Here is a 23,082-nt window from a genome sequence, read left to right as displayed (position 1 = left end):
GAGGGCAAGGCTGCTGCGGGCTCGGGTGCCCCCTTCCCATGACTTCAAAGGCCACCCCTTGAAGGCCCTGGGCCCTCTGTCACTCCCCACCTGCTCCTGGCCGCGTGTGCAGGGAGCCTGAGGTGCTGGCAGCGCCACGCTGTGTGGGCTGTGGGCTGCGGGCTCCCGGGCCTTGGCAAACGGACGCCAGGCTCCGCTCTGCCGCTGGCAGCCGCGAGTCTTGGGCAGGCCATTCACCCTCCACCTCGCCCACCTCCGTTTCCTCTCCTGCAAAAATTGGGGTAGCGACCTCTGGCTCCCAAGGCTGCCGCAAGGAGTCCGGGGGCAGCTGCGTAGGCCAATCACGTGCTCAACGTGCCTGAGCTGTTACTAATCGCTGGCATACCGATCACGTGATCATATGGTCAAATAATAAATTTCCTGTCGTGACCCATGTGACTCAAATGATCAATACACTTCCGAGCAGATTGCATGTTGCTCCCACGTCACCGGTGGTTTCTTTGGCAATATGGTCTCCCAGAATCTTCTGGGAGGATAAGAGGATTAGGCAAATAGAATTTATGTGCTTTTTGCCTTCCAAAAGTTGGAAAGACCCTCTAGGAGGCTGCTTCTTGAAGTGTGGCCCCTGGACCATCTCCCACCTCCTAGAGGGAGACGTAGGCCACCTGGTTTAAAAAAAAAAAAAACCACCTCTGAATTTCTGGTCCCCACACACTGAATCAAACTTTCTGGAGCTGTTGCCAGAAACTTGGTTTTTAACAAGCCCTCAGGAGATTCTCTGTACAGTGAAGTCTAAGACAGGGTCTGGAGGAAGCGTCACACGCGGTGAGGTGGCCGCACTGGCAGAGACACAGAGAGAAGTGGAGACATAGCGGGGGGGAGAAGCAGGCTCCGTGCAGGGAGCCCATGAGGGACTCGATCCCGGGACCCCGGGGTCTGCCCCTGCTATGCCTCTGCCTCTCTCTGTGTGTCTCTCATGAACAAATAAATAAAATCCCAAAACAACCACCCAAAACACCAGCTACCAAAGAGGTTTTGTGCCTCTCCTGTGCCCCAGCCCCCCTCGAGCTGACTGAGGAAATGCAGGTATCCTGACGTGGGGAGAAGAGGCCCACACGCACTGACCCGCACCCCGTCCTTGCGTCCCCGCTGGCCTCCAGATTCCCGCCGATTCCTTCCCCCTTCTGGCCCCCACCTCCGCCGGCATTCTGCCGGGGAGCACTTGGGGAGCACTTGGCGGTCGGGTCCTCATGGAGTAGAGTAACGAGCTGCGGGCAGCCAGGGGGCCAAGGACGCTGCCCACCAGCCTGCAGGGCACAGGCCAGCCCCCCAAGGAGGCGATGTCAGCGGTGCTACGGGCAAGAACCCCTTTCTGGAGGCTTCCCACAGAGAGCAGTGTGACATGTGTAGGTGCAATATGAAACGACTGTTAGCCTCTGCCTTCCACAAAGGCCTGACAGGCACGCCAAGCCCCGTAAGCTGGACATTCACGAATTGACCTCATCGGTACACTTTTAGCTGTTTTTCTGAATTTCTGTGTAAGGTCCGTGCTAGTCTGTGTGTCCCAAGATGGCAGGCTGACGGGGCGTGACTCCAGCTTGCCTCAGTGAACACGCGCAGGGACAGGGCCCTGGACCCTGCCCCTTGTGGGGCCCTGACGTTCATTTGGATCACACACAAAAATCAGCTATTGTGTTCAGTAATCTCTCTTCAGCAACTGGCAAGACGGGGCTCCCGGGTTACTATGGGCAGGAGGTCATTTGCTGTTAACCTCCTTTACTTCCCTGAAGGTCTTGGACTACCTCAGAAAACTGCAAGTTTGGCCATGTGGCCTTATTTCTCTCAACTTCTCCTCCCCTGGAGCTGGGCTGTCCACTTGGAACCTGCTCAGGTGGCCCTGGCCACTCCAAATGCCAGGAAATGTCAAGGAACTTCCCAGGGAGACCCAGCTCATGTGCAGGCATCCTGGTTACGACCCGAGCCCAGCCTGGCTCCCCCTACAAGATGCTTCCCCTCCTTGAGGGGAGACCTCTAAGCGGTCTCTGCTGCCTGCTGGCCCTTCCAGGGCAGCGAGGGCCCACCCTCCGAAAGTAACTGAACGAGCCTTTTGGAGCACCCAGTGAACTCTTGCTCGTCATCAAGTGTGTCCATTAATTCCCTGCTCCTCACACCTCTTTCTTATGCCCACTCTCACTCCTCTTACATGGGATCCATCCGCTTGCCAAGCACCACTTTTAGAGGCGTCATTCTTATACTTCCTCCCTGAGACATCAGCCCCCCGAGGGAGCACGTCTACTTGTCTGGTCCTATTTTCTAAATGATTCATTCCTTATGAGATTTCTGAAGTCCATTTAACTGGTTTCATTTTTTTTTTTCCTTGTGCAAACCTCATCATCTAAAAATCTTTAGAAAGCATGTCCTTCTTTATGGGTCTTATGCTCTGTCAAACACGAGGGCCTGAAGAATCAATCTCCCAGGAAGACTCTGAAGAGTGACCTGGAGCGCATCCTACAAGCCAGGGGCCGTATGCCTATGCCCTCAATATACTGTGGGATCCTAACGTTTTTGGTTTGTTTCCATGGAATTAGAGCTTGAACTTCAAAGTTCAAGTAAAAGTTAAAAAAAAAAAAAAACTTTTAATGTCACTGTTGTATGTAATTTTAAACTAAAGGTGTTTTTCAAGTTCATAATTAATTCTGTGATACCAAGCAAAATGTAAGTCTTGAAGTAAGCCTCGTTAGTTTTTTCAGGATCAATAAGACAGTAGAGTGTTTTAATGCACAAGAGTAACAAAGGATGGAAACCAAATAACTTAGAAGAACTTATGCATAAAAATCAAGATATATAACTTCCTTCTTCATGGACGCCCAATGAACACGAGAGACTCCAAATGCCCTCTGTCTAAGTGCCTCAACTCTGAGAATAAATAACCCTTAGGGAACAGGCTTCTGGCTTGTCTAAGTGGACAGCTGGGCAGCCTCTCCCAGCACTGGCGAGCACAGACACTCATTCTTACAGCAACTGCAGGCTTTCTAGTCCCTTCCATACACAGGCAGAAAGAATCACTGCTGCTCACAAGATACAATGCCATCAGTCAGGTTCCCTTCCAACAGCTTAAGAAAAACCAAACATGATAAACGGAGAGGATTATGCCATCTGTTATTTCTGAGTCTCTCACACAAACCCAGAAAACCCAAGAATCAACTAGAACAAGAGTCCCATTCTGACTGGAAGCTTCTGCGGAAGCTTTTGGGGAAGACTCTATTATTCTTTCAAACCTCCTTTGTCTCTCCGTGGATGATGGCCATATTTTTCCACCCTACCCACATCCAGCCTGACCAGGGCGCTGGCTTCAGCCAGTCCATGTTGAGAAGTGACACATGTCACATCCAAGCAGCAGAGTTCCTGAGCGGGAGCCTCCTTCTCCAGCTCCCTTACTTCTCCCATGAGATCAAAGACACCTCGGAGAGAGGCGTCCCCGTCAGCCCGGGGCCCCGAGAGCATGAAGCAGGGGCCCCTGCTCCTTGATAAACACACAGCGTGGGCCCAAGGCCAGCGCTGCCGCCGCCAGCGTGGGATCCCAGCGTGGGATCTGCGGGCAGTGCTCTTGCTGGAATCGGCGCACCGGCCGGTCCCGACTCTCCTGGCGTCAGGTTCAATCCCACGTCACCATCCTCCAGCACGCGCACGGCAAAGAACCTTCTCTAATTAAACAATAATACAGGAGAAACATTAGCTCCTGGCAGCGACCTCAGGAGGACTCACGGTACAACGCGGTGCTGAGCTGCTCCGATGCAGGTTTTGCTCTCACTACATTTATTTTATGGTTAATACTTGGAAGTACTAAGAAAGAATAAAAATGCCCTTTTGAATAAATGAGGACATTTATAAAGTGACTCAGAGGCCCAGCCTGAAGACCGCTTGGCGCAGCAAGCACCTCTCCGAGGACTCCTACCAAAGAGCCCTGACTCACCTGCAGCTGCCTCAGCTTCCCCTTCCCTGCTTCTACTTCTTCCTCCCGGGGAGCGTGTGCGGCTCCAGCCGCCGTCCGCAGCTGCCAGCTGGGGCCACCGCCAGCAAGCCCGCCCCTTCGCACAGGCCAGCTGGCACCGCGACCAAGGGAGGCCGGCCGCGCTCGCAGGGCCGCCAGGGCAGGGGCCGCGGGACCCGGGGTGCAGGGCGCCCACAGGCTGGTCTGACCCGGCGTCAGGGCGGCTCCTCCCGAGTAGCCGGAACCTGCAGGGTCGCGGGAGGGTGTCGGCTGACCCAGGGGACGAGAGACCCCGAGGGAGTGGTGGGCGGGCTGCCACCCGAGCCCCCCACCGTGGAGCAGGGGTGCTGGCTGCCCAGGACGCAGGGCAGGGGGCACGCAGAGGGGCCGGAGAGGCTCCAGGTGGCCAGTGAGTCACGGGCAGACGGAGAGCCAGGGCCACACTTGGGATTTTGCAGGTAATCTGAGAATCAGGGTACTCCTTCTAGGAATCCGGTCATTTTGGAGGCAGCACGAGGGTGCAAACTGGTGGCCCCCATCAGGAAGACTTCCAACAACTCCTGAGAATATCTGTCATTTAAATACGAAGTTTGTAAAATATAGGTACTGCCTCTTTTGAACCAAGTCCTTTAAAAAAAAAAACAGATATGGTATCATTTCATAAACTCACTAAGAAGTGCCAGACAACAACGTTAATTTGGAAATAGGCACTGTTAAAGAACAGCAAAGAAGGTTCTTTACTTACACCCCCCCCCCCAGCCCTGAAAATCTCACCCACCTGTGCTACTGACACAAGGAAACGGAGGGTTCAGTTCAAGCAGGCCTCGGTGCGGAGGGCCACCCGCTGCTAAGGAGGCGATGGGTGGGAGCTGGAGGCCACAGACACCTTGTCCGAGAGCCACCGGGATGGGCAGCCGCCGGCCCCAGACGGGGCACCCCCCGCGGGCCGAAAGCCCACCAGCAACTTCCCGAAGGGTGCAGGGCCAGAGCCGCTCACCACTGTGGCAACCTGCACCCAGAACCCCCGAGCGAGCCCATCGCAAAGCCACCCCCGCTCTGGGCGGCCTGCAGAGCTCTCAGCAGAGCCATGTGGTTTCCAATCAGCCACTAAAGGGTATTACCAGCGAACTGGGCTCAAATATGCAGACGACCCACGTCCTTGAAACCAAGAGGATAACTTTGGATTTACCCAGAGACCAAGACGATGCTGGTCATTGCTCACCTTTTTCTTTTCAAACCTTTTATATTCTCACTGAAGTCGTTTTTGCTTGTAACCAATACTGCTAAGCAGTGAGCATCATTTTTAAAAGTCTCTGAATGAGCTAAAGAAAAAAGCCAAAGTCTCCTGTAGGCTACGCTCCTATTTCTAAGAGCCCCACTGAAACGTTCAAACTCGTTTTTTTAATATGTCACTCACGTCGATCCTGGTTTTTTGTATCTGAAGATACAACCTGCAGCCTAACGTCCGAATCTCCCCATCTGTGTGCACAATTTCTGAAGGCCAGGCAGCTCCGAGCAGGAAGTGACGTGGGCCTAAAGCTTTATGCACCGAACACAGACGCAGTAAAGAATAAAACGTACAAGGTGGGTGTTCACAAACAAGGCTCTTTATAACTCTATCAAAAATCTCCCCTCTCTAGAGCCTTCCTTCTCTTATATATTTAAGACCCACGAAATACTGTGTGGTCAACGAATGTACACATACACACGTTTACAATGTCAGATACTTTTATTTTTTTTGTTGTTAGAGACTTTTAAAACTCCAAAAAACCAGCAAGCCAGATTTGTACACTGCATCCACACCCAGTTCATTAACCACTGTCCATGTCAGTGATTTCATAGCCAGAGATCAAGCTACCCAGCATTTTTCAACTTTCCCTAATGAGAATGCCAAATTCAAAACCATAAGCAGGCTTAAACATTCTTCACTTATTAACTAGAGGAATTCCCCAGATATTTAGACTTCAAAATGTTTTGAAAACAGATGGGCTTAAGAATAGCTCCCAAAGGGATACACACTCTTCGAGGAAAAGTATGTTCGCTACACAGCTGCCAGCAGCCTCAGGTACTTGCAGAGGGAGCGCAGTCCCGAAATGCAGGCAACAGCCTTGGCCTACATTACTGAGCTGGCCTAATGACTGAGGAATGTACCAGGCGGAGGAGGCCCCCGGAGCTTTCCTCACTGCAGTCTAGATCGAGTCAGGGCACACTGAGAGTTCAGGATGGTCAGAGCAAACCCTCTCTTTTGGAAGTCTGAACCTCTATGCTTGATGGGATGACCCAGTATTTTCTTTCTGGAAACAGGGATTTAATGTTACAGTTTCTAACAATAGGGAGGCACAGTGACCATAGACAAAGTTCAATTGGATATCTCAGGAAAGAGACTCTGTGTCAGAAGACCAGGCTGCTTAAAAACAAAAGCAAAAGTGCTAGAAAGACTGTAGCAGAAATGGCTTTAGGTTCATTTCTCTAAGAAGAGATGCCACAACCCTCTGTTCCCCCAGGTTCTCCCCTGGAAGGCTGACAGACCAGGTGGGCACAGAGAAGGCCTGTTCTGGTTCACCACACGTCCAGCGCTGGGGACACCAGGTGCCACGGTGGGCGCTGCCGCCATCCTCCCTGGCACAGGTCGGCCAGAGGGTATGACTCACTGAGACCCCACAAGGCTCAGTAAGAGAAAGCGACTCGGGAGAGAGCCTGGGCAGTCAGCAGAGGGAAAAAAATAGACTGTGTTTGGTTAGGTAATAAAATGGAGCATCCCCGAGAGGCTGACACATATTCCTCTGAAGTCATGAGAACTAACAGACGTTATCACAGCAAACCATTTGTCATAGCCCCGATCACCGCAGGCCTCATGAGAAAACCCTCATGTGGCAGAGAAAGTCCTTTTCTCTGCACCCCAACCGCCAAGCTCTCCCATGAGCAGGGTGGCTAATAATTCCAGGTTCCGGCATAAAATATGGGCTGGACAGTGTCTTGGGGAGCGTCTCTTAGGCCTACACACAGGATGAGGGTGGGATCAACAGCCACTCTCCCAGGACACCTGAGTGGCTCAGTTGGTTAGGCGGCTGCCTTCAGCTCAGGTCACGATCCCAGGGTCCTGGGACGGAGCCCCACAAGGGCTCTCTGCCGCTCCCCCTGCCTCTGTTCTCTCTCTCCCTCTGTTAAATAAATAAATTCTTTTTTTTTTTTTTTTTAAAGAGTCACTCTCTCAGAGTTCCTACAACACCTGCTGCTCTCCCCTTCCTGAACGATGAGATTCCCTAGAAAGGCAGCATCAGGGAATGATTCACCTGGAGCCAGACTGCCTCAGTTCCTGCATCTGTAAAATGGAGCACCAACAGAGCCTACTATATGGGCTTGTTGTGAGGATCAATTACGTGAGAGTAAATAACCAGCTCAGAACAGTGCTTGGCACATGGTCAGTGCTCCAGGCACATGGCCGACCCTCCCTGGAATGGATCCAGCCTCCCCACCTCCTGACTTGCACCATAATGGCCAAGGTTGGGCTCGTGCCTGAGATCGTTCCTCATTCCTTCTGCCATTTAGATCTTCCTATTCTAAGGTCCCCCTGGCATGCTGTAATTTGCCTCACCTTCAAACATCAGTCTTGTCCATGTAAAAGGCGTCACTGAGCAGGATGGATACAGTGTGGAGCTAGATCTACTTTCAACGCAGTCACCCTGACTGTACCATCAACTAGCTCTGTGTCTTTGGGCAATGAGGTTCACTTCTCTGAAGCAGGAGAAATCAAAGTATCTACCTCACAGGGTGTTACAAGGATGACAAAACCCACGCAGGTAAAGTAAGGTATAGAGTAACGAGCCGCAGCACTCATCAGGTGGTAGGAACCATTACTCTTATCATCTCGGTCAAAATTTATTTTTCTGCTCTCAAAAGGCTGTCTCCACAAGGCCACAAAAATCATCTTCTAGTACCAGTAACTCTCTACAGACTTAAGTCTGTCCAACGGCAAAGTAATGAGTGGGGAAAAAAAAGCACTGACCAGAAGCCAGGAAAACATGGGAGCTGATCTAGGCTTTCGCCTAATGGCAGGTGACCACACAGCTCGCTAGACTATTCTGGCTTCAACAGCCCAGGCACAAAGTGACAGGGACAGGTTCGCAGATCACCACTAGTTCTGGTTTCAAAAGGCAGTCATTTCAAGCACAAGACCACCTCTTACCACCTTCTCCCAGCCCAGGGCTCCCCTGGAGCAGGGGACTCCTCAAGTCCTGCTCTTCTGGAGTAGGAGGCCTGAGGGGGAATGCGGAGGAGAGACCCTGCAGGAAGGCCAAACGGGGTGGCTTAATGTGGCAGAGGAGGGGCGCGTGGGTGGCTCAGATGGTTAAATGTATGACTCAATTTCAGCTCAGGTCATGATCTCAGTGTTATGAGATCAAGCCTCGGGGCAGGCTCCGCCCTCAGCAGGGAGTCTGCTTGGGATTCTCTCTCTCCCCCTGCCTTGACTTGCGCTCCCTTGTGTGTGCGCACGTTCCCCCTCCCCCCTTTTTCTCTCTCTCTCTCACACACACACACACACACACAAAGTGGCAGAAGAGAAGGTCACACCTGATGACACTGAGCAGACCAGGGGCTGGGGGACATGCCCTTGGGCAGAGGGCGTGGACTGGACTGGCTCCCTCTTCTCATGATCTCCTTGTTTTCTGCCTGGGGTGAGAGGACCCAGCTCCGACCTTTCATTTCCAGCTCCAGAGCGTCTGTCATTCTTGGAAACACAGCAGAGCAGTCCCCGCTCCCATCTTTGGGCTAGCAGCTACAAATGAGGCCCCTGCCTGTCCTTACCTTCAGAGACGATCCTTGTGATCGGAGCCCCCTTACTCAGTTCTGCAAACTCACGGTCATAAAAAGGGTCCTTTGTTTCTTAGATACTTTGCTACCCGTCCTAGACAAGTGAAGCGCTTGGTTATGAAGAATCCATAGCCATTTGCCAGAGGACATGATAGCGTACAAAGTTTTAATTGTTTTTAAAGTATTTATATGTTGGTTTCTTACATATTTTAGGCAGGGTACCCATGGATTCACAAATGCTCCTTAGTACGAAGTCTCCATACCGGAGACTGGCCAGAGGACATGATAGCGTACAAAGTTTTAATTGTTTTTAAAGTATTTATATGTTGGTTTCTTACATATTTTAGGCAGGGTACCCGTGGATTCACAAATGCTCCTTAGTACGAAGTCTCCATACCGGAGACTGGCCAGCAATAGGAGACACTCCTTTTTAAGGAGTTTAGTTTCAGGCAGGAGTCAAGAGTCGTATCCCTTTCATTTCAAAGCATAAACCATATGAAACTGTCCTATAAAATTAATGTTTGCTGCTGTTTATTCTCTGTTCTTTGGTGAATTATTGAAGTCAGGCAGTGTAATTCTCTCCACAGTTATAAATGGCCCCAGAAGGCTGATTTGCATCCATCCAGGGGCACTTATATCTGATAAGTACTCTTATTAATGATCTAATAAAATGTCTTGTTTTGTTATGATCAACCAAGTGATTCAAATGATGTTTAAAAATTCAGCACTCCACCCCAACAGCCTGGTGATGAAGCTGCTGAGCTGATATTAATTTAAAGTGATTTTCAATTTTCCTTGGCATTATCAGTGAGATCATGGATGGATTAAAAAAAATTTTTTTTTCTAGATTTTGGTCCCAGTGCTGTCAAAGGCAATTATTTTACCCAGGTGTAGTAAAATTGATCTGATTAGAAATGATAATCACAGATAGCAAAGGCCAGGGGTAAGAGGTGCTGGTAAGACAAATTATTTGGCGGTCAACTACACACATCCTAAGTTGGCAGGCAGGCTGTAGGCCTGGGCTGTGAAAATAAAGCTATGTCAACACCACCACCACTCAAGAGAAGAACGCGTCCAGTTTCACCCCTCCTAACTTCCTGACCTTCGTCCCAAAGTGCCCTTTAGCAGAGGTGGCCATTCACAGGAGCAAGGCCTAAGTCCTCTGTGTTATGGGTGAGGCCGGCTATGGGCGGGTGCTAATAGGCTGACAAACGAGTTGTGCACACGCACAGAAACACCTCTCACCCCTGCTGAGAAACCTGGGACCCAGATGCCTAACAGGACAGAGGTACTGGGATTTCTGAGGGAGAGGTGAAACTGCACCTATGCTGCAAAAATAGCTCTTCTTTTTCCCAGAGTATCTGGTTTCTTGATTTTTCCTCCCCCTTCTTCGAAAACAAAGCTCATTAAACCTCTGCTAAAACTAATGTGCTTACCAAGGAGTCGCAGGGTGCCGGCCCCCCAACTGGAGAAGTCCTGTTCATATGCATTTACCGACCCTTATCTGTCCCTGGGGTTCGCAACCCAGCGCCTGAGCTCCGAAGAGGCAGGACGAGACAGTTCCCATTAGATACCAGCACCTCGTTCGAGATCAGGCCGTCCGGGGTGGAGGGGACACGTGGACGTCACTGCCGTCCACCGGGATCAAGACACACACAGGACAGCCGCGGGCTACCGAGGGCTGGGACCAGCTGGGGATGGGGGCAGTCCACATGGGGAGAACTACAGTAAGGTTTTATGGGAACACGAGGACGGGGAAGTAAAGCCAAGAGAAACCTGCAGCTGGGGGTGAGGGTGAAGGTGAAGGTGAGGGCTCTCCTGCTTCTGTCGCAAAACCCCAGATGGCGCAGAAGATGCATGGCAGACAAAGGCTGAGGGCTACACGGTGCTGACACTGGAGCAACAGGCCTGGCGCAGAAGCCTCCTGTTTTGGGGGTGGGGTATGTGAGTGGAAATGGTGGCTGAGTGGGAGAATGAGATTTAATCCTGGCATATCTGTGAGCTATTTAATAATGAGGAATTTTAAACAAGAGAATTAAAATTAACCTATGCTCTTTTTTTTTAAAGATTTTATTTATTTATTCATGAGAGACACAAAGAGAGAGAGGCAGAGACACAGGCAGAGGGAGAAGCAGGCTCCATGCAGGGAGCCCGACATGGGACTCGATCCCGGGTCTCCAGGATCACACCCTGGGCTCACGGCAGACGTTCAACTGCTGAGCCACCCTTAACCTATGTTCTAACAGCTCCCACATCCCCATTCAGTTTCACTTTTTCACTGACAGGATTATTTGTGAACTTTTCATAATGATTTCAAGGAATAAGGATGAACTCTCAGTGAGTTTAGCTTTCTCATGCAAATTCCATCCAGAAAGAAACTGCTGGAACACATGGGGTTTGGGCAGTTTTGAAAGACAAGCATGCTCTGTTTCCCATCAAGCCCATATGAGGAGGCCAGAGGGGGCGGGATACCTGCAGGCCTGCTTTGCCCTTCTGTGCTTCTGCTCCAGAGCTCAGCATCCTCTGCTCCTGAAACACTGGTGCGAGTGGAACTCCTCATTCCAAGAAGCAGCTTGCACTTGACAAAGTAAGTGCATATTTATATTTGGCTCAGGGGAAAAAAATAAATGACCACATTAGGGGAAGAGTTTGTAAATATAAAGTGTGATCCCAAAAAGGAATTTGCAAGCCTTTTTGCAAGCTGTCCCTTCCTGCTAAGTTCTCTAATAGCTCATGACCAACGTGGGACATTTTCAGGAGAGGAAGGAAGGGGGCTTCAAGGGATGTGACTGAGAAAACTGTGAGCTTTTCATCTAATGGAAGACACACGATTTAATTCAAGAGAAGAGTACCCCAATTTCCTCCTCCTCAGAAAGAGAGGTGTAGCAGTTTGGTTGGTAGTGGCCATTCCTCAGAAACCATGCCGCCAAATCCAGGAACCCAGGGGTGAAATGATCCCATTTCTGAGAGTGAAAGGTCCCAGTCACGTACCATCAACTTCATCCCTTCACATGCCAACAACTGCAGGTGTACTCACGTGCCTGTACGTGAGCCAGGGCTGGGACACCCAAGTGCTAAGCCCTCCTCCTCAAAGCAGTCTGGGGCTAGTGGGGTGACAGGTAGGTCAGCAGGCAGGCGCAGCACCCAGCTGTCAGTGAGGAGGGTGCACTCTGCTAACCTGGAGGCAGACAAGGCCACGGGGCACAAGTGCTAGCACATTCAGTGTCCCGCGAAGCAAAGGGGGTGCAGGCAGGAACATAATGGAAAAGACAGCAGGAGCCATCTAGGGAGGGGCTGGGTATGTTCGGGATTTTGAACTTTGTCCTATACGTCACGAGGAGGGGCCCCTGTATAATCTCAGCATCAATGTGACAAAATCGGGTTTCCATTTTAGAAGATCACCGCCAGGATACCTGCAAGGGTTAAGGCAGGTAACAAGAAGGAACACGCCTGCCTGAGTCAGCGTGTCCGCATGTGCACCTTGCACGCAGAGCTGCCGGGAACTGGGGGTCACCCCAGATCCCACCCCCTGCCAAGAGGCCTGTGTGTGGGGGGCAGTGCCACCAGCGAGAGCTGCCCGCGACGTGGAGAGGGAGAGGGGCAGGGTGGAGGGGCCGAGGAAGGCTCGGCCTGAGCCCGGGGCCGCTGGGGACAGGAGCCTGCCATCCTGCCGGTTCTGTCCAACCACCTGCAGGCTTCTCTCTCTGCACTGAAACGACGGAGGCAGGGACTCGCGGGGCAGCCCCTGGGCATGTGGCACGCCGTCTGGGGCACGAAGGGTCTGCGATCGCTGCGGCCGGCGGCAGGTGCCAGGAGGACACTGAGCGCTGCCCGTGCAGGGAACCCCAGGGCCGCTGGAGAGCCACGGGGGCTGGGTAGCAGCCAAGGGGGAGCGAGGACACCGTGTCCCGGCGGTACGGTGGGCGAGGCGTGGTGACAGGTGCGGCCGTGCTCAGCAGAGCCCGCAGGTGCGGGGGCCGGCGACCCGGGAGGGGACGGGCAGGAGCTGAGCGGGGCTCCCAGGCCTGCATCTTAGCCACATCCTCAATCTGCCAGCCCCGGGCAGCTAATTAAAAGACAAAAAAAAAAAAAAAAAAAAGTCCCAAGGAGTGCTTTATCTGAGGAGTCAGCACAGTGAACAGGCAGTTGGTACAAGGTCGCCAGGAGGAAGGCTGGGAACAATACGGCGCTGGGGGCACAGGGACAGAAACGAGCGGCCGCGGCCCAGATGTGCCCGTGCTCGCTGCCGGCAGCTCAGACAAACAGGAAGACCTGAAGATCTTAAGCTTCTCCAACCGGGACGCCCGCGTCGCCTGGTGCGCACAGGCACTGAGTGCATGGCCCAGCGCAGAAACAGGCACGGGGACTAAGGCCGTGGGGTGCGGCCCTGGGAAGCCCGAGGAGCTGTGCCCCCTCACCGCACCTGACCTGCTGAGCTCGACCAGACAGCCTGGAGCACCAGGCCCGGGGGAGGATCCATGGGAAAGCAGGGCCCTGACCACCACGCGGGGTGCCCTGCGTGGGCCGCGGCACAACAGCGGTGTCATTATGGTTAGAAACCCTTTCGTTTCACAAGTTAGGAACTCCACGAAACACTTTTTCCTCGTAAACAGTTATATATATACTTTTCCGAGTAACTGTGCAAACAAGGAATATTTCTTGAAGTAACGGAAGTTTCAGAGTATCACGTGGAAGGTACCCCTTAACTGTGCAACGTAAATGCTCTGCTGTAACTAAAGCGGAGTCTCAAGCTCAGCTCCTTCACATTTGGGGCTGGATAATGCTTTGTTTGGACGGCTTGACCTGTGCTCACTTTGGCAGCACATATACTAAAACTGCAAGTTGTAGGGTGTTGAGCACACCTCTAGCCTCTTCCCGCTACATGCCTGTAGCACTCTCCCAGTTGTGACAGTAAAAAGTGTCTTTCGATACTGCCAAATGCCCCTGAGGGGCAACTGGCTCACAAGGTACCTGCCTGTGCTTAAGGTGTAAGATCTAGACTGAGGTGAGGTTCAAGGCCTTGGCACATACCAGCAGAATAAAGTTGGGCAAGTAATTGCCTCTGTATGCCTCAATTTCCCCAGCTATCAAATGGGGATAATATTACCCACTTCATAGGGTTGATGTGAAGATTAAATGAGAAAATATACATAAAATGCTTTGCACAGAGCCCAGCACATAGTACGCATTCAGTAAATGACAGCAAAGACAGTGCTTAAAGAAGACAGTTGTATTCCCGTGACTTTGGAGGACAGACTCGAGCATGTCACTCGTTTGTTCTAAGGTAAGAACAAAGTGCCCAGAGAGCTCGTGTCTAAACAGTCTGGACAAGGGCACTTATGGCAAGTATGTTAGAAACACAACCACGTATTAATACTAACCTTGATAGAAGTCAAGTTACACTAATCCCTTTTGGGATGAAAGTGGGCTAAGAATAAAGAGAAAAGAAATGAAATGGAAAAATCGCTCTCCATCAAACACAGATTGCCTGATACAAAGTAGAAAAGGTAAAACTTCATACCTTTTAAAAACTACTTGGGCCACAAATTAAAATAGACATCAATCTGAGGAGTGGGTATCATGGTAAGAATGAGCACCTAAACAGTTAAAGACGGTGGGCACTTGGGAGACCACGAGGATGTCATAAGTCGATGAAGCCAGGAGGGCAAACATCAAGGAGGGAGGAAGGTGTGTGCACCAGAGACCCTCTGGCCAAGAGCAGTCTCACTGCTTATTCCTGTCAACACAGTGGAGCCTGCCGCAGAGGGTGGCACAGCCCCCCAGGGGCTCCCCAGGGTCCACTGGCTTTTAGGGGAGCAATGAGGAGCTGCAGACAAGGATCTGTCCTCCTAGATGTCCCCTGGCTTTCAGCACGGCCGGCAGGACTTTATAGTGCCGAGTGGGGAACCTTCCTGGATTGAGAGAAGCTGCCCTTAGCTGCTGGCATCCAGCACCTCCATGGCCTCTACACACACACACACACACACACACACAGGTGTGCACACATATGTACGCACGCACCAAAGAATGCCTCTCCTGCTCACAGCCTGGCTTTGGATGGAAGACTCAAATGCAAGCACAGAGCCAAGCAGCATCCAAGCTTTCCTAAGTTTGGCAACACTGACTTGATCCAGTAGCTGGAGTCCCAAAAGCTGTTTCAAACAGTCATCTGACTCACAGGGGAGGCAACACAAAATTGGAGATAGTGACTAACTAACCATTCAAAAACACAACCGAGCCTTTCTTTGCGAGACAAAGCCTGCAAATATGTAGTGAAAGACCCCCTTCACTGTCTGTTTTCTGACCTGGCTTTCGCATGTATCTCCGTGACACACAGTTGTCCATTATGTCATTCAAATGCACCACATTTTTCCTTTCCTCATTAAAGTACACTGAATAACCCAGAATAGTACTAGTCTTGTGCCCAGCGCGTAGGGCCCCGCACAGCAACATTCAACAGGGCGCCCACACATCCATCGTCTAAGCCTTGGTCTTGTCCACCAGAAACCCAGTGGAGGCGAGGATGTTTCACCCTGATGTACTGTTCTGCTGTTGTCAGTTGAATGCACTCAAACAACCAAATGAGGAAAACAAGACAACCCTCCATTTTTTCCTGAAGGGAGGTCACGCAGCGCCCTCCACTTGACCCCTACATTGAATCAGACATCACATGGCGTTTCCATCCCAGGGTAATTTGTGTAAGATTAAAACTTCTACGGCACAACTTAAAAAGCAAAATATTTGATGTAAGTAAAGTACGCAACACATAGTAGAGGCCAGAAATCTGAAAAAACGGGCAACAAATATATGGCTAACTTAAAATATCCTAACTTAAAATTTCGAGAAACTCCCGAAAGCCAAATGCTAAACTCACTTTGTCAGAATGAATTTGGGAAACGGTTAGCCCTGCCTGAAGGAGAACTGGACTTCCCCAGCCAACATTTTGTCAAGTCACCATTTCCAGACTTTGTTCCTGTCAGCGTTCCATCTGAGTAAGTACGTGTTTCTCTCCCGCCTTGGCTGGGCGCGCTACCATGGGGCCAGACACCTTGGAGACACAAAAACAAACGGATCCGGTTACTAGGTTTTCAACTCAGTTCTGTCTGGAAATCAGGAAGCAAGATCAAGCTTCGGGAGAGCTCTCAAGGCTGATGAGATTTTTTTTTCAAAAGTTCCAATGAGAACTCATCCAGAGCTCAGAAGAGCAAAAGGCTGAGACATGGCCATGTGGCTAGCCTCCTGGGGGCACAGCCCGCCGCATGGCCTGGGACAATTTTTAATTCAAAAGGATCAGAAATTTGGATCGGTGTCCTGTCTCGTTATTTCCACCTGACCCTTCTGTGTTTTGCAAATTTTACATACACCATTTCTGCCTGAAAATGGATCTGGATGGTCGATTTCATTGTGCCGCTTCTAGTGGGTTAAGGAATGGAGGATTTTAGATTTTACTTCATGCATGGGGAAAGAAAGGGAAAAAAAAGTGAAATTCTCAAATTTCCTTATTACAATAGTTTTTCCCATCAAAAGAAGAATTGAAAAATGTCATTCAACTGGAAAAAATCAGCTATCTGCACCCCACCCCCGCTTTACTTATTCACCTACACAACCTTTACTGAGCTGCCCGGCTAGGAGTGTGGAGTCAGCAACGCTTCCAGTTCTGAGTCCTGAAGAGAGCAGGCAAGGGACAGCAGCTGGGGTGATGAAGGGTAACATCCAATATGCACCGATCTCAACTTTTCCTTTCTCTTGCTTCTCAGTTCTGATAACCCTCCTTCTCCATTTTCTGAATCTGACAGCAGCCCGGACTTCTCATGGATTACAAGTGATCTCTGAACCACAACCGTCTTTCTAAAAATGGATCTCTCTCTAGGGTGACTGAGCTCCCAGAAACAAAATCCTGAAATGTTTGAACCATTGCACTTTGTGTGGGCCTTCGGCTACAGAACTGTGTCTGCTGCGGGCTTCTGAGTTAAAATACACCTGCCAGACAGACTGCCTGAACCCAACTCTGTGTGCACACCCCCGACTTCATGCTCTCAGACCGTCCCTTACGTTGCTTTTCAGCTCGTTGCTATGTTTGTGCGTGTGCTGCAGAGTATGCTTCTGCAGCAACAAGTAATGGCGACGGCGCCTTTTATAGGCCTTCTAGAGTGGCAGGTGTGAGGCTATGCACCATGCGTGCCCAGCTGCTGAGCTCCCTTGAAGCTTCCAGACAGGCTTCACAGATGGGGACACTAAGCTCTAGGCCATTTGAGCAAATCAATAAATATACGGCATTCCTTCCAACATCCAAGACAGAGCATCCATATTCAAAAGATGCTAATAGATACCGACAACCAAGTACTTCTATTTTAACCAGTGTACGGTTAACATAATCTGAAAAACTACTTCAGAAATTTGTCAATTGGACACAGCCAACCAAATGTTAACTAGCAGAGCTCTGCCAAAGGCAAGCACCTTCACAGCTTAAAATTAAATGTTTAGCCACACTAAAAAAGAAAAGAAAAAAGCTTACTCATACCAATACTTGGAACCCTAAAGGACTGAAAAATACTTATTCTGGGAACCTCATTTTACTGCCACAGCATTCCTGTGGAAGCTTGGAAAGAACTGATAAACTGTAACGCTTTCCCCCAAAGCGTGAAGCTTTCAGATGCCTCTGAGAAGGGCTCTGCACTGTGCGGGCAGCAGGGCTTCACGTGGGATGGAGCAGAAAGCGTCACACAAGGAAGACAGGTGAAAGGATTTGTGAAACAAACCACAGAATTGTCAAAGTACTATGTATTCTCAAGAAGGGAAATCATCTGACAGACTGAATCATGAATTTGTGCAATGCAGTCCACAAAAGCAGCAGCGTATGAATCATAGCCACAAAATGTTTTGGAACGCCCTTGTAAAAACCCACTTGTAAATGTAGCAGCTCTTCCAAAAGCACTTCTCCTTTTGTTTTAGGTATTGACTCATTTAACGATTTGTAGAAAATAATGTATAAAATCCACCTGAGGCAAAATTTCTGGAAACTAGAAGAAAAAAAGGAAGAGAAGTACACTGAACCGCAGTACAGCAGATTGTGGATGCCTTCTTGCCTACACCAGAACCATTCCCCAAAAGACAAGATTACCACGTTATTGCTTCTGATGATACGAGTCAAGCCATAAGATCCAATAAGCACTTTATTTTTAGTGTAATGACTCAAGGGCACTTCAACTCATAGCTACGCACCCTCAGTAGGAACTTTTCTAAAGTTACAAATAATTTTGTCATGAAATTTTAAATGGCTTCTCTGATACGCCAGGTGATTGTTAAAACTTACCCCAAATTCTAAACTCTCTGATCAAATTACATCATTAGGTCTTAAAAACCACAAATTAATTGGTTTTGGTTTCACAAACACATGTGGCCTAGTCTACTCTTTCTCTAATAGTCCTTTGTGGGGAAGGCCACAACCGTGAAGGTCCACAGGAAACCAAGCTGAAAGATAAAGAGTCATTCTGAGAGAGATGTCTACACATGGAACAGGGAGCTGGAGAGATGCATCCTGATATCACGTCTTCATTAATTCTTCTCCTGATAAGGACTCGCGTTTAGTGAGCTCACGTGCCCTGAGTTCTAGAGCAACTGGTAGGATGTTGTGTCAGTGGTTCTTCTGAGAAGCTCTATCTCTGGGGTTGTTGACTCTAACTACTGGGCCAGACATTATTAACCACTTTTATAGCATGAACCCCAAGCTGGCCCCAACACACACGGAGTCATCCTTGGTTACCAACCACACCCAACCCTCCTGAGGAGTTCACATGCAGAAACGGAGATACCACCTCAAGGTGACTCCCACAGGGCTGGGATTGTTTTGGAGCAAGTCTTGTGTGGTAGCAGTAATGCCCCCACAGCCCTGCCTGCCAGTGCTTTCCCCTCGACCACAAGTTGACTCATTTCACATCAGACGATGGGTAGGAACTTAAATAGGCACGAGGTAATTTCTCCGAGGCAGAGACTGCCAGGTTCCTACCCAATGCCCATTCTCTTCTTCTTCACTATGAGAAACCTGTGATCAGAACGGGGGTGAGGAGATTAAGAGCAGCTACATTTACGAGGCAGATTTTTACTCATCCTAAGCACAACATTTAAGGAGATGCCAAAACATGATCAATCATGCTAAATGATATTTTAATATGCAATCATGTAAAAAAAAATCAATTAACTTCACAATCTACAATGGACCAAAATAAAATTTTAACTAAAGACAGATCAGCATTACCAATTTCTTCTTTTACCCCAGGTTCCAAAATGGCACTGTAACATTGTATGAAGACATCATTTATCTTAATTACTGGATTTTTTGGTGTACCCTTAAATTTTGCACAAAGAGGAGTGCCTTACTTGTCTTACCATACAGCTGGCCCTGAAAGAAATCCTACCTTACAGGGAGGGAGTGGTGATGTGCCAAGCTTAAAAAAAAAAGTCTACATTTCCTTTACAGATGGGGTGGACAATGAGATTTAAACGCACAAGACGAGGAGAGGTTTTCTGGGAAAGCTACTACAAGGGACCTGGCCTGGTCACACACCGACACACAAAGTAACTGCGTGAGGGGGGGGCGGTGTTGATTAACTCAGGGGTAGGAATCATCACATTGTAACCTTAAATTTATCACAATTTTTGTTTTGTCAGTTGTACCTCAGTGAAGCACAAAAGAAAAACAAAACACCCTGATAAAAACCAAGGACCTGCCTCAGCGCCGCCAGCCTTTCCCGTTGGGGAAAGTGACCAGAAAGACACCGATGAGGACTTGAAGGATGAAGGGTCCCAAGCTAGTGATTGTGGAGCAAGAAGACAGAAGGCACCTGCCACCGCCAGGTGGTCCCCAGTTCCCGGGGCTCCCCCTCAGGGGACCCAGCAGCTGGCCCATGCACCCGGAATCCCCAGGCCAGGGCAGCTGAGCGCAGGGCCCGAGCTGTCGCCTCATGGAAAGGTCCTGGCGTCACCTGGGCCCCTCAGATTTCGCTCTCCGCCCTAGGAACTCAAACGCGGGGTCCCCCCGAATAATTCTGGGGTCACTCTCCTGAGATGACACTCATGCTGCCGGCTTCCCCGGGACCTAGAGGCGAGGATCGGGGGGAGCCAGGAGCCCCCTGCGGCGCCGTCCCCCACCATCCCCCGCTGCGCCAGGCCCGCCACTGTCCTCCCAGTCCTCGGGCCCGGGCGGCCGCGCTGCCACTGCTGTGTCCCCCCCATGGCCCTGCCAGCGCTGGCCATGCGCAGCACAGCCTGAGTCGCATCTTCAAACAAACGAAGCTTTGTTCCATCAGGTACAGCAGTAATTCAAGCCACAGGAACCTAGTGTTGCCTGGGGACATTCCTCAGAAGACGGGTGACAAATGCCTAGGAGAAGAAACTGAGGAATCGGCGCTGCCTGTAGCTGGGCCGCGGGCACTGCAGGAGCGGCCGGGGGGGGGGGGGTCCGGGGGGGGGCCGGGAGGACATGGGGGGCCTGAGGGGCCTGAGGGGGTCTAGGGACGGGGAGCCGGGCAGGCGGGGAGGCCGTGGGGGGAAGCCTGGGGGGCCTGGATGGGCCGGGGGCCCAGGAGGGCCTGGGGGGGCCTGAGGGGGCCAGGGGCCTGGGCAGGCCAGGGGGGCAGGGGGGAGCAGGGGGGGCCGGGCGGGCCGGGGGCAGGCGAGGAACGAAGGAACTAGGGTAGGCCTCCTGCTCTGCGGCTGGGACGATGCACTGGGACGGTGTCTGCGCCACCGAGGGCTCCGGTCCGAGGGCAGAGCCCCCCGCCCCCCCCGCAGCGAGGAAGAGCACAGAAGGGCCCTTTCCCCCTTTCCATCTGGCGGCCGCGGGGGCCGTGAAGCAATAAGCCACGTGCCAAAACCTCCGTCGGCAGGATCGGCTCGGAAAAGAGGAAGAGAGATGGGCCAAGCATTTATCAACACCTCAAATTGTTTCTTTTCATTCCCAGAACTAAAGCGGTTTTACTCCGTTCGCAGACCTGGGCCCCGGCACCGCCTGCAGGCCTGCGGGCACTCACTACTGGGACCGCCAGCCATGGCTCCCCGGGGAAGGGGGCGCCCAGCCCCGGCTTCAGCCATGGGCCCCGGCAGGGTGGCTCGCCCCGCAGCTCCTCGGGCAACTGAGGAGAGAAGCACCCAGAGGGCCCCTAGGAAGGAGCGGCCGTGCAGCTGCGGCCACACGGGCGCTGACACCAGATGCTGGCGTGGGGGCAGACAGAAGGGACGGGCAGTGCTGCTGGCCACCAGGCCCCTGAGAAGTTACACGTGGAGGGACCTCGGACCTGCAGTCCCTCCTGGAGGGAAAACACGAGAAGCCCCTGGGAGCCAAAGGCTAAAAGGTCAAGCCTGGGTGGCTTCCGGGGCCTGGACCCAGCAGTGTGCTGAGGGCCCCAGAGAAGAACAGGAGGTCAGTGGGATCCTGGGAGGCACACTGGCACGCAGAAGGGAGCACTGGATCGGGAGTCCAGGAGCATGCTCCTCTAACCAGCTGCGCGGCCTTGGGTGAGCGGCTTTGCTCTCCGGGGTCTCAGCCAGTTCCTGCCCAAAGGAGGCCGCTGGAAAGCCAACTGCCGAGGGACCATCACGGCTCCAGTGTCCGTGACTCAGTGATTCCCTGTCCTCAAGCCTCACCCATCCCTGGCGCTGACTCACTCACGGTGTGACTGCTGGGTTTTCTTTTCCCAACTGTCCCTCAGAGTCAAAGCAAAACAGGAACATAAAGGCAGAACTCCAGATGTGGAGTCAATCGTCCCTACTTCCCCTGTTACTGAGCTGGCTGCAGGTCGTGGGGGAGCAGGGGCCTAAGCTTTGGCCCCCACAGCCCTCGGGGCCCTGGGCTTCCTCTGCCAAGCCAGGCCTTTGCTGCCCCCAACAACCCCCACTGGCTCTGGCGCAACTTCCTGCTCCTGCCAACCCGTGACGGGGAGGGGGGGCTGTGACAAGGCCCAGGGATTTCACTTAGAGAAACTGCCAAAATCACACAGCGCCTCAACTTAAGCTTTTCAAATCTTAGAATATTATTTTTTGCCCTGTATTGTAAGTCCATGGCAAAACTTAAAAGCTTTAATAACATTTTTGTTTCAAGCTGAACAAGTTTGCTGGAATGTACGAAGAAAATCCATCAACTTCTTAGGAGGAACCAGGAAGAAACCCTATTTTCCAGGGTCCCAGGTCTGCTCCCCATTACATTTTAGCTCTGTTTCCCACAAAAGGAAAGGAGGCTTCACCTGAACCTTAGCACACACCACAGGTGAGACATAAGGAGTGGTTTTGCCAATGAATCAGAGACAGCTCGGACCTGGAACACTACACTTAGCATCCGATGCATGGGGCCCCCACGCCTCCCCAGGACTCTGACCCTGGGTGATTCACTGTGCGAGGAAACAGATAAAGATAATCCTCAGGAAACCCCCTCTGGTGCAGAGACACCCCCCACCTCGGTCTCAGCTCCTGCTCGCCTCATTGCCCCAGTTCCCCACAAAGGGGAGGGGGGAACCGAGAAGTATCAAGATCTAGGGCCCCTTCCCCACCATAGCCAACAGCCAGGGGAGAAAAGCTATCCACAGGGGCTCCTCCCAGCCAGCCCCTTGTCTGGGGCCCCAGCTCTGCCTGTAAATCCCATCCCCACCCATTCACTGATGCCTTCCCAGCCCTGCAGCCCCCTGCAGAGGAAGCGAGGGAGGTCTAGGGCTTGCTCCCCTGCCAAGCCTGGTGTGGAACTCCCATACACTAACCGCAGGCACATCATGCCTGCTGGCCCTGGACTCTGTTCCCGTGGTCCCTCCTCCCCACGGCCCGGCTATGGGCCCCTCCACAGGCCTGACTCACTACTCCACTGCCACATGACAACAGGCTCTGGATGCTGACACACTGGGGAACGCTTTCTAGAATACAATCAAAATCACAAGCGGGAACCTACTGCCCTCAGAGTTTTAATAATCAGACTGGCTATTCATACCCCTGGAAGAGGCGCAGGCATTGCCCCTGAGGAAGTGGGAGTCCATCAAAAGACCCACACAAAGGGAGTTCAGCGGGCTTCCTTCTATGAGGATCCCTCAGTCATGGCTTCTGCAGCCACATTTCACTATGGTTCCTCAGGGGCCCGCGCCAAGGATCAGACCAATGCCATAGATGGAAACTAGCCCGACAACCAAATGTGATCACGCAGTGAGTGGGGGTGGCCCGCAACAGCACGGGGGACAAGCTCCCGCGGGGGAGAGTCAAGTGGAACCGGGCTAGGGCTCTGCCAACTGTTGTTGCCTCTGCTC

General features: G+C 51.6%; 1 protein-coding gene across 7 annotated transcripts in view; it reads right to left on the bottom strand.

Annotated features, from left to right (window-relative positions):
- LHFPL2 (LHFPL tetraspan subfamily member 2) overlaps nt 1-23,082 on the bottom strand; it is a 188,629-nt gene that overhangs the window by 28,724 nt on the left and 136,823 nt on the right. The window contains exon 4 of one of the 7 annotated variants that reach the window (XM_041753533.1): nt 15,678-15,851. The exons of the other annotated variants lie outside the window; for them this stretch is intronic. The gene's annotated coding sequence lies outside the window, so the exon portion shown is untranslated. The remainder of the gene's footprint in view (nt 1-15,677; nt 15,852-23,082) is intronic. 7 annotated transcript variants of the gene reach the window in all.

Source organism: Vulpes lagopus, chromosome 4 (assembly GCF_018345385.1).
Source record: "Vulpes lagopus strain Blue_001 chromosome 4, ASM1834538v1, whole genome shotgun sequence".
Lineage (NCBI taxonomy): Eukaryota > Metazoa > Chordata > Mammalia > Carnivora > Canidae > Vulpes > Vulpes lagopus.
Note: the sequence above shows the minus strand (reverse complement) of the source record. Positions and strands in the feature narration are given on the sequence as shown.